The sequence below is a fragment of the Pyrgilauda ruficollis genome, unplaced genomic scaffold (assembly GCF_017590135.1).
Source record: "Pyrgilauda ruficollis isolate IOZ18807 unplaced genomic scaffold, ASM1759013v1 scaffold26, whole genome shotgun sequence".
In the NCBI taxonomy this organism is placed as follows: domain Eukaryota; kingdom Metazoa; phylum Chordata; class Aves; order Passeriformes; family Passeridae; genus Pyrgilauda; species Pyrgilauda ruficollis.
The window spans coordinates 2,751,836-2,763,314 of record NW_024523933.1 but is presented as its reverse complement, the minus strand read 5'-3'; positions in this window follow the sequence as shown (position 1 = coordinate 2,763,314).

Below are 11,479 nucleotides of genomic sequence, written 5' to 3'. Positions count from 1 at the left end.
AGTAGGGCTAGCAGTAGTCTGTGAAATTTTGGGAGAGCACAGGCAGATAACATGAGAGAAGAGGGAATCAGCTGTTCCCCAGCAAGCTCTAAGCAAGATATTTGCCTATTTTGCCCATGCTTTTAGCCAGTTCTGCTCTTGGGTATCATCTGCTGGTGCATAACTTGATGCTGAAAATTGCACTGGGTAACAAAGGGCCTTAAATGACAGAAGCAGTGATGAGTCAGTTCATGGATACAGCCAAAGAGCCTGAAGCCCGGGACTTCTAAAACCCAGCCCTACAAAGACACACATAGTTTTGTACAGGCTAACCTGCCTCATGTGAAGGTTCCATTTAAACCCTTGTCCTGTCTTTCTTTTAAATATGAGCAGCTGTTCAGCATGGCTACTAAACCTATTCCCACACACTTCTCTATGAGTATGACACAGTTTCCTCACCCATGCAGGTATTAACTTGCATCTGCATAAAACATCCCAGCACATGTCCTAGGTCCTGGGTTTGTTTTGCCAAATCCCGACCCCATAGGGACAGAATGTGGATCTGTGCTTCTTCCTTGCCCCCCATATTTCCACACTGAGGAAAACCTCAGAGGTAGCCTGAAGAATTACCTTTGGTGCTGATAAAATCCAACTGACATATTGGGATTGCTCAGGTTGACAAGGTTGGCAGTGGTTAGAAAGGTTAATAGAAGTTAATGCTATTGGGCTGATAAAGGGAAATATTTTGTTGACTTTCACTTCTGTTCTTTCAGATCATTCTTCTCTCAGAAAATTGGAAGAAAATATTTACATTTCAGAACCATACAATCACAGATTGGCTGCAGTTGGAAGGGAGCTCCAGACACCATCTTATCCAATCTTTAACAGGCCATTCGGAGCAGGCTGGGTCCAGTTAGATTCTGAATATCTCTGATGACAGAGACTCCATAGCTCCCCTGGGCAACCACAAAAAATTACATATTAAATAAAAGATATTCAAAACCCTAAATCTCCATCCTCTTTTCCCGTTATCTTTGGGATATCATTAATAACCCTTCTGTTTCTCATTTCTTTCTCCTCCTCAAGTGCAATAGAAGTCCCCCTACCTTAATCCCATGATGAGACTCCAAAGTGAATTTGGATGGGAGCCAGAACTTGTGATGTGCCTTGCAATGTGCTGTGCAGTCACATGCTGCTGGCTGATCTCAGATACATGGTCACTTCCTTCTGTGATCCTGACTGCAGGATGGACTGCCCCATGCATTGCAATAATAACATTAGTAATATTTATGGACTCAACTGAGATACTACGAGAAAGTGACTTTTTGTTTAAAAAAGAATGAAGTAAACCAGTACCTTTGCTTGGGAAACCAATTTCCAAGCTGTGGTCTGCAGACCTCAGGCTCAGGTGTACACTGTAGACTGAGGGAAAAGAAAGCAATATGATTATCACTGCAGGGGGATCAAGCACCTATACAAAGTCCTGTACCTCCACAGCAGAATTCCTAGGGGTCTAAACAGAAGAAGGTTGGAAATCAGTGACTGGGAGTTTGGTACAGCCTGTCCACCCTGACAAAGGGAATCTGCTGCTTTCGTCTTCTTTGACACAATACTCATGGTTCAGCAGTTTGGGCAGACAATTTGTTAACTAGCAAGTGTGGTGGAAAGACAAAATGTGTTCATCCAAATGCCATTTGCAGTGTTGCACGCAGCTACAGTAATGAGCTGTGTTGATTACAGAACAAGGCTGTAGAAAACCAGTGCCCCACAGAGTCTATTTTCTCCTGCTGACATCACATTTTTAAGCTGCCTTTTTCCTTCTTTTCCCTCCAGTTATTTTAGGCTAAACTCTGCCCACACCTGCAAGCTGTATGTTTGCAACTGAAAGCAATTTTGGCCCTAGCCTTATGCTCCTTTTGTTCTAAGGAAATATTAAAAATTATGACAAAGTACAGAGCCCAGGCTTCCTTTTTTCCAAGCCAGCTTTTAAGAAGTCACTTTGTTCATGGCCTGTGCTTAGATGAGAAAACAGGAGACAGGTGCCAGTATGTTGTGTTTACAGAGACTCTGCTGTTGCTGACTGTCTGAAAACAACTTACAAGTTCAGAACTTGCTCCTTTTCCCTCTACTGGGATATTTAATTACAGTGAAAAGGTGAGAGTCTTAGACAGAAATAACACACAGCAAATGCAATAGGCAATGATTGCATCATGAAATGTATCATCCTGGAAATTTCTAGCCTACAGTAGTTCTCTTATTCACTTACTTGCACAACTAGAGGCAATGGCAGTGAAATCTCTGAGAAGTTATCACCCTTGTTTTTGTTTTTTTTTCAAAGTTCCCACAGCAAATCTTGGAAGTTCCTGGCCATGTTCTGGTAAAGGTTGCTAGGAGTCAATGTGCTGGTCAGTGCACTACATTGCACTGCCATTCTTGCCTTCCTAAAGGCAAGCCCTCAAGAAAACTTGTAACATAGATGCTGGTTTGCTTAAATGAGCTGTAAGATAGAGGCACCAGAGATACCTGGGATATTCCCTTAGGTTCACATTCAAGACACGTAATTTATGGAGTAGTGTGAAGAAGCCTGGTCAATGGTCTCAACAATATGAGAAGACACCGCAGCTCCATGAAATTCCTGCTGAACCAATGCGCATTTTAGCTCTCACCAGTGCTGCAAGCTTTACCTGTTTTACTGCTGCCAGCACTCAGTTTTACCCTGTCTTCTGCAGCACCCTCAGGCTCTGCTGCAACACCGTGGATGACATGGAGTCCTTCAGTGGAAGGACTAGGGAATGAGTCTGGGGGTGGTTTGGGGGGTCTTTGATATTTTATGACACCTTCCAAGATAGGACCGCTGCATCTCATGTAGCTGAGCCGGTTACGCCCCATCAGAAGGGATAAATACCTTCAGGCCTACGTGGGAATGTGACCTTCCCCAAGGTGTGGGGTTTAACATCTAAGTCAGAAGCATAAGGGAGGACAACTGGCATGATAAAAAACACCTGAAACATCCCCCCTCTGCAGGGCCTGCTTCTTACCGACCTTCTATCTTATCTGGCTCAAACCCCAGAATCTCTGGTCGTGGGTGTTCTCCCCCTCTGTCTAATTTGGATCAGAGGTTTTGCCACCACATACCCCAAACCTCATCTCCTCCCCTTGGTGGGTGTAATCCTTGCCCCCACACAGCACCCTGCTGCCTCTGCAAATGGCCAAATGTTTGAGCCATTAATGTCTCTCCCGATGATCTCCAGTATGAATAATAGCTGTAGGTGTGGGACATCACATAGGTGTTGTGTACATGCAGTTTCCATAACTACTTTTTGTTTTTGGCAGCCTGTGGCAACCTGTAGCACACACTGCTCTCTTAATCAAAGAGCAGCTCATGATGTCTATATTATGTGACCAAGATGCAGCCAGATGTCACTACATGACTTGTGTTATTTGGGGAGATGATAAAACTTGACTAGCATAAATTCAGAGTTTGATGTGCAGAGACCAAACTAGTGAGAGCACATGTGAGGGATGTGGCAATTTTAATTAAATTACCAGCAGAACTCCAGTGGTGCAAATGAGGCATTGCCCACTGTGCTAGGCTGTGCATCATACACAGAAAAGCACCGAGCAAATTGATGCTCCTGATCACTTCAGAGCAGTGCCCGATGTCAGGACGTAATGGGTCCCAGCAAGACTGTGGTGGTGGTCCAGTGGGGAGATACAGTATCAAGATCTAGTGTAAAACAAGCTTAACCATTAATTAAGGGGTAAAAGAACCTCTCTGCATCTATACTAGCTCTCAGGGATTTGGAATCCCTAAGAAATTATCCACGACTTATTACAAATTTTGTATGCACCGAAAGGGCTAAAATAACACCTATAGAATATACAGCAAAACCAGAATGAAAAATAAAGCAGCATTCTTCAAAGAGAAACAGGTTTTGGGACAAAAAAAAACATTTTGTGGGAGTCCATAATTTACCTGGCAGCAGCTGCAGAAAGCTTGAGACAGGTGCTGGAATATGCTGTGTGAGTTAACAGAATTGTTCTCCAACTTTCAGGGCAGATGCTTTCTCTCTTTGCCCCTCCCAAACACGGCCCCTCCTGGAAAGATTTAAACAATGAGTCATGTTACAAAATCCACAGAGTATTATTGCAAATGGAGTGCCCATTCTTCAAGCTCTTGCCATGAGTTAATTTCCACCCCTCCCTCCTAGCTGCTGGACAGAAACACCTGTTCAGACACTGCGCTTTCACTGAGATCCCCGAGGCAGCCTGGGTATCCCATGAGTGACAAGCATGTCCCTGCTCTTTTGGAGCACTCCAACAACTGCAAAAAAAAAAACGCTTTTTCCTCATCTGTGCTTGTACTAGATTATGCATTTTCCACCCTAATATACTTCCAAAAGTGCCAAGAAATATTGCAAAACAGCCTGAAATTACACTTTAAAATGCAGCAGTCTCTGATTTATGGTGCAATTATAAAACATGTCATGATAGTTATTAGCTCTGAAATTGAGTATCACATATTTCAGACTGTTAAACATACTGAGGAATTTCTAGCTGTGATTGTGTATTCACCTCTAAAGAGGAAATGGGCTTAATTACACCAACATTTATAAAAGGGAGAAATAACAGCAAAAATGGAAGAAAGGTTAAATTTGAACACAAGAGCTGTGAATACATAAAACATTTATATTATTGCACTTGTAATTGAGCATCTAAGCAGAAGCTAATGATTTGATTTAAATTGGTCCTTTTTACATAAGTAGCATTTGAAGAATTTTAGGGTTTTAGAATTTATAATGACACTATTTTTTCCCTATGATTAGTCATCTTCAGCATAGTAGATTCAACCAGATGCAAGAAGAATTAAAAATCAAGAAAAATAACTACTTTCACAAAATGATAGGAATGATCAACCATGTTGATGCTTCAGTCTTGGCAGGGTTTAAAACTATTCACCTAAAAAGGAAACCTACTGTCAGATGTAGAGGACAGTATTTTATTTACCTTTTCCCTCCCTGCAATAGCTGGAAGGTGTCCCTCCTTGTATGGTCTTGAATTATTGCAGGAGCCCTAGGGTTAGCTGTAAGGGAAATAATGTGATGTTCGAGTCTTGCATTTATTTATTGAAAAAGGTCATATTCAGTGAGAATAGATGGTGGTAGTGGTACCACCAGCTCACACAGTTTATCCTCCTGACTTTGGTAACTTACTTGAATGGCACAATGCCATCACTATGACTTTAGGGTTTATATAATATGGAAATAAACCATTCTTATTTCTCCTTTCCACAATCAGAAAATTTTTCTATTTCTTCAATCTGGCTACTTCCATTCTTTACCAAATTGGGCAGTTTTGAAGTCTGTTTCGAAGTCTATGTTTTGTTTGAGCATTTATTTTCCTTCTTCTTTTCTTGATTTGGTCTGGTATTTTATAACCAGAGGGGCAGCTTGGGGAGTCCAAAAAGACAGGAGGTACATTTTTCCCCCCATTGAATTAAATGAGTCTCAAATGAAGGAGCAGTGAAATGTTATGGCCCATTGTGAGCTGCCAGCACAATTGCAGTGGGGTGTAAATCACCCTGCCACCAGCCATCCACAGGGTAGAGCCAATGCAATTCTGTTTCACCACAAAAGAAAAGCAGGAAGCTGCCTTTGGCAGCAACTTGTAGGAGATAGTTTGGTGCCCATGTTGCATGTGAAAGAAAAAATAAATCTGAGTGGCTTTTAGCCCAATTCACCCATTGCTGCTTTGTGCTTCTGTGTTCAACTGCTGCTGCCAAAGGAAGGGTTCCTAAGGAGGAAGGGAATGGCTGATGCAGAGAAGTAGATTTTCCCCACAGCTTCCTGCTGTCTCACCCTACTACCCTCTGCAAAAGGACTCTCCCCCATCTGCCCAGCCCAGCTGAGCCCTGCACTGTCCCTTTTCTTCCTGTGTTAGCAAGGGCCAAGCATATTTCCCCATGCTTGTCTACTCTGTGCAGCTTTGGGAAGCTGCTCCAGTCAAAGTCAGTTGGTGAAGATGGATGGAGATAGTGAAGGAGGAGAGAAAAGAGAAGATACATGACTGTGTGGGAATAAAACATGACATGTCTCACCAGGACACTGGAAAAGTACATTTTTGTGGGACAGGGGAAGAAGGGGAAGAAAGATACCCCAATCCCTTAAATATTCCCATCCAGTAAGGTCCCCTGATTCCTCATAGATCTTCTCTTCCCAGGCCCCAGAAACATTCCTGTGTTCCAACAGAATCAGATACGTGGTGAGCTTGCTCACTGAGTCCAGGTGAGCAAAACTGGTCGGTCTCTGTCCACCCTCAGCATGCTGTGCCCTCCCTCCCTCAAAAGCTCACTGAGTTCTCACCAGAGGGTGGGCAGCACACAAAGGTGAGCAGATTCCTTCCTCCATGTCACTACATCACAAAAAAGTCTGGAGTGGAGAGAACCTGCCCAAAGGTCCCACATCATCTCTGAGCCTGCAGGGCAGAGTATCCAGAGTCTGCCCATAGGCTTCAGTCACTCCTGTGCTCTGAGAGCCACACAAGAGCCTTCACAGGAAGGACAGGAAAGCCTGGCAATCCTTAGCTTCAGACCAGGCATTTTGGAATGTTTCTGAACAATCTGGCTCATCTCAGTGCAGATCTGATTACAAATGATGGAGCAACACACAGGTTACCAGAGCCTGTGCTGGGATACAAGTCAGTGATGGAAGCATCAGTGGTGCACCTTCCTTACAGTGTGGGTTTCATCCACAGCACACTTGCACAAGCTCCAACCTCACAGTTGTTAACAACTGGTGAGATTTATAAGGCTGCATATATTTGGGACTTTCACTGTTTTAACTTTGCTGTTGCTGTATCCTCAGGCTTCCCATTTTTCCAATGATAATAGTGAGAAACTATTAGAGTAAAAACTTAAATTCTCAGTTGACTACATGGCTTCAGGTGATGATGGCTTTAAAAGAAAAAAAATGCTTCAATAGATCATGTGTTGAAAGAAATATATGAATGTAAATCAGGAGTTAATCTATACTGGGAAATATACATTATTTATAAAAATCTAAATTTATAAATATCTAAAAGAATACAGCAAATCTTAACATCTTAGTCCTTTAGAGTGCCATGAAATTATACTTGCATGAAGCCATTAACCCCAAAAGAGTTCTGATTACAGGAAAGACTGAGAATCTGTCATATGCCTACTCTCAATGTAGGTCAGTGTACGCACAGAGCAAAACGGAAGGAATCTTGAGGAAAATGATCTACCCCATCTAGAGAAACTCTTGCTTGAGGTTCTTTCGGAATTTAGATGATGTCTTAAGTTAAAATTAAACATGATAAGATGGCCACATGAGCAGTGACCACATTGGGAAAGGTGCAGATTGGAATGACTGCACTGAATTTAAGAAATTGGAATTTCTTAAATTGGAAAAGCTCGGAACAGGGTGACATACTTGTGTTTATCCATCCATCTTGTAAGAACAATTATTACACAGGCAGGCAAAGTCATGGTAACAGCACACACAAATTAGGCAAGGAAAATTGGGCAGAAGAGCATATGAGGAACAACTGATCTCTCTTACGCTTCTGACGGCCTGCTCACTCATAACTGAATCATACATTTTAAATATTCTTTGGATAGAGAAATACATTAAATATACCATTTATGAAAAAGATTCAGTAAAATTGGAAATTATTCAGAGTAGCTTAAGAACAATTACAGCCTTGGAAAGCATGGTCTGTGAAAGACGTGTGAGGAGGTTTATTTATCCATTCCATTTCACATCACAGCTAAGCCAGTCCAACCACTGGCAATTGTCTGATGCCCTCCCTAGGGCTTAATCCAGTAAACTAAATTGCCAGGAAACAAATTTTATTATTTACTTGAATACTTCTCTACTTTATCCTCTGAACTGGTCCATCACAATCACATGAGGGCTGGCTGAATGGGGAAAAATGTAGGATGGTTCATTTTGCAGCACCTGACCTTCAGATTGGCATAGCTTTAATGTGGAAGTGTACTTCTGCACAAAATACAAAAATTAAATCTCTATATTTTAGAAGTAGAGAGTGTTGAGCAACTTTGCTCTATCTGCTGAGAAAGAAAAAAAATGGAATCTGTTAAATATTTATCAGATTCTTGACTGATGTGATAAAACCCCTTTATAACAGGAAGGGTATTAAAATATTGTATATAAGAATAATGTGGAATTTCCTTTACTGGAATCGTTACCAATGTATTACCCCAATCTGCCAGGATTAGTTCAAGGTTTCTTTTTCTGCCTTGGTGCAGATGTGGATTTCGAGAATGATCTCTTGAGATACATTCTATCCCTTCTTTTTTTCTGACTTTACAATTTGCCAAGTTCACCAATCTTGCCTGCGTTAGCTCTAACTGAACTCAACAGTACTTGGAAAAATGGTTTTAACAGTGCCAGATTCTAATATTGCTGTTTGACTTATATTTTGTTGAAGACCAGAGGAGTATCTGTGAATATGCTGCTCATGGACACATTACCAGACACTCTGCTCATGACCTGCTTTGAATTCTGGGAAACTTCCTGGGCTGGCATAACTGGTCTCTAAATACGCCATGAAAATAAGCCCATAAGAACAAGTCACACATCAGAGGTGATTTCCAGGTTTAAAGTTTATACTGCAAACGGGGTTGCAGCACTTGCAAGTAGCTGCTGAAGCACAATGGAAATCAAATTGCAAGTAGGGGAAGCAGGGTCACCAGCAGGGAAATGTGTATGCTGAGATATAAAATTTCATTAATATATCAGAAGAAAAGTATAGCAAACAGTAAAGCTTTGTTGAAATATAAATGGCGTTCACATTTAAAATACAGTAGTGCAGAAATGTGAAATTGGAGATCAAATGAGGAAGAGAGGTGCTGTATTTGGGACTTTTTATTTTCCTTTGGAAATCTTTCCCAGAAATGACAGGTTGCAAGATCAATACACACAGATTTGGAAAATACTGAAATGCACTTAACCTGTCTCCCCAGAGTCAGTAAATGTCATTATTAATGATGTTCTCTAATGAAGTGTTTTGTGGACAAAATAAGCACTGCCGCTTTCTTGTCCAAAATTATCTTCTCACTTTACTGCAAGTAAGTTCTGGGAAAAGTCTTGTAGATAGGTCAAAAAAAAAAAAAAAAAAAAAAAAAAAGAAAAAGTGGAGGCATTTTTAAAGAAAATATAACAATCACTTTAATTAAGAAAACCTTATTATTTAAAGAACTAGACAAAACTAGCTCGAATGCAGGAAGTCTGTGGATTCACCTAGACTTTCTGGGGGAGGGATCAAGCTAAGAAAAATGCTTTACCAAGTATCTTTACAAGTCTTTGGAAGTCCTGTCAAATGGAGAGGATCAACATTAATGTAGGAAAACACATAAACCCTTCAAAGCCATCTGAGCCCAGGAGCTGCAGCGTAACCACACCCACCCTGCCAAGCTGGGCAGCCTCACATGGAAACCACCACTGTGGGACATTAAGCTGCCATCCACGGCTGGAGGAGCAGGCAGCTTTCTTCTTTGACAAGCCCGGCAGCCTTTGAAGCTGGGATCTGCTTGTTCTAAAGGGACTGATTAAAGAGGGAGAGGAAGCTTCAAAAGACCTCACTGCCTCTGTGAGCTAACTCCTCAGAAGGCTGCACTGACAACCTCCTGTGACATGTACCATAGTTTATTTTGTAACTTGTTCCTCATTCTGCCCTTTAACATTAGCATCCTCTTTCCATTTGTATGTGAGAACACTGAAGCTTAGAGAAAGATCATAAAATGAATGCTTCCTCTACTTCAGATGGGACTCTCCCATATTTTTCCCTACTAGCCTTCATGTATATTTTGTTAGGAAGTTTTGTTGTGATCCTGATTCAGCAGTGTGATACATGGCTGTGAGTACTAAAGGAATAATTCAGTGGGAAGGGCAGTAATAACTGACACATGAAATAGGAAAGGACAACATATGGTTAACAGTTGGACTCAATAATAATCTTAGTAACTATTTTGTGATTCTCTGTAAATGCTAAGAAAATTCTGAAAATGGGTCTGTAATTCCTCCAGACCTTTGTATGTGTGTGTGTTCATTTAATTTAATTGCACTCATGGTAATGCTGATCTGTGCTAATACTGTCAGTTTACCCCACTGCCAGATGCAGCCCATTTCAGTCCAAAGCAGGACAGTGGACAAATTATCTCACCTTTCTCAGTCCTGGCAGTGAACATTGGGTCAGCGTATTCTGCTTATTTCCTTCTCCCACTTCTGTCTGCCCTTGCCTTTCTCAGCTGATTCACCAAATTATCCAAGCCCTTACTGAAAAAAGTATTTCACAAGACACCCGTACTAGTGGGAATAAATTTTAGAGATTCTCTCAGAGGGGAACTTTCAAATGTCTCTACTTTGACTGATATGTCTTTTCAGAGAGGCCAAGGGTTTTCTTTATTTTGCTGACACTGCATCAAATAACTCAGATGTCCCATTTGAGGAATTCAGATTAAAAACAAAACCAGATCGATATTTATGTAATAAAGAAGCTGACAGAAATGCTTTGGTGATTAGGCAGACATCTAGTTCAACATGTCTTGAAACTGTTGACCTCAGTGATTCACATCTCATCCTTTCAAAGAAAAATTCTTTACTTCACTTATTTTCTCAGTTTATAGTTATGCTTTTTATCTTGCTTCCTGTGACCTAACTCATATTTTATCTGAATCCTCTTGAGACAACAGAGACCACAGAAGACATTTCTTGTTTTCATTTGTTCTGCTTTTGTCTTGGTTGTTAAAAATACATATGGTGAGAAAAAAAAGGAGAATTTTAAAAAGTAAGGATAATACCACTTGATCACACTAATCATGAAGGCCTGGTCTTGTGGCTTATTCTCATCAAGCATTTGCAACAAGTCATTCCTTTCCCCATCGCTCTCCAGCAAGCTAAGGCAGCAGCTGTCACTCTGTCCCTGCTCCTCCTCCAGTCCTGCCCCCACTCTCTGCAGGCAGCAGATGTCCTGTTTGCTATGTCTGTGCTGATAAACAGCAGAGCATGAGGGGGTGAGCACTGGCTTTGGATTCCTGGTTATATACATTGCCTAAACTTTAATTCTGTGTTTTGGGTCATGGACCACTTCAGTTGTCTGCCAGACAACCTGCTCCTGAGCCATCAGCAGATTCAGGTGACCTTGGAGCCATGGCCCACAAGCACAGTTTGCAGACACAGAGAAGACAAAGGCATGGCCAGACATCCCATCTACTGCCTTCCTGACCATCCCTTAGGTATGTGGTGAAGCCTCATTGCAAGAGCAGTGTTTGCCACTGCCACTGAATCTACTGCTGAGAACCTCTAGGGATGGGTGGCAACTGTGCCTGCCAGAGGATGCTGCCAACAAAATCAGTAAAGCTGTACAGTACAATAATTTTTAGGCAAATAAATCTTGGGTTAAAATTAAAGGGATAATATTGTATTTGCGGGGTGCCCTGATGAAAGAAGGATTGATG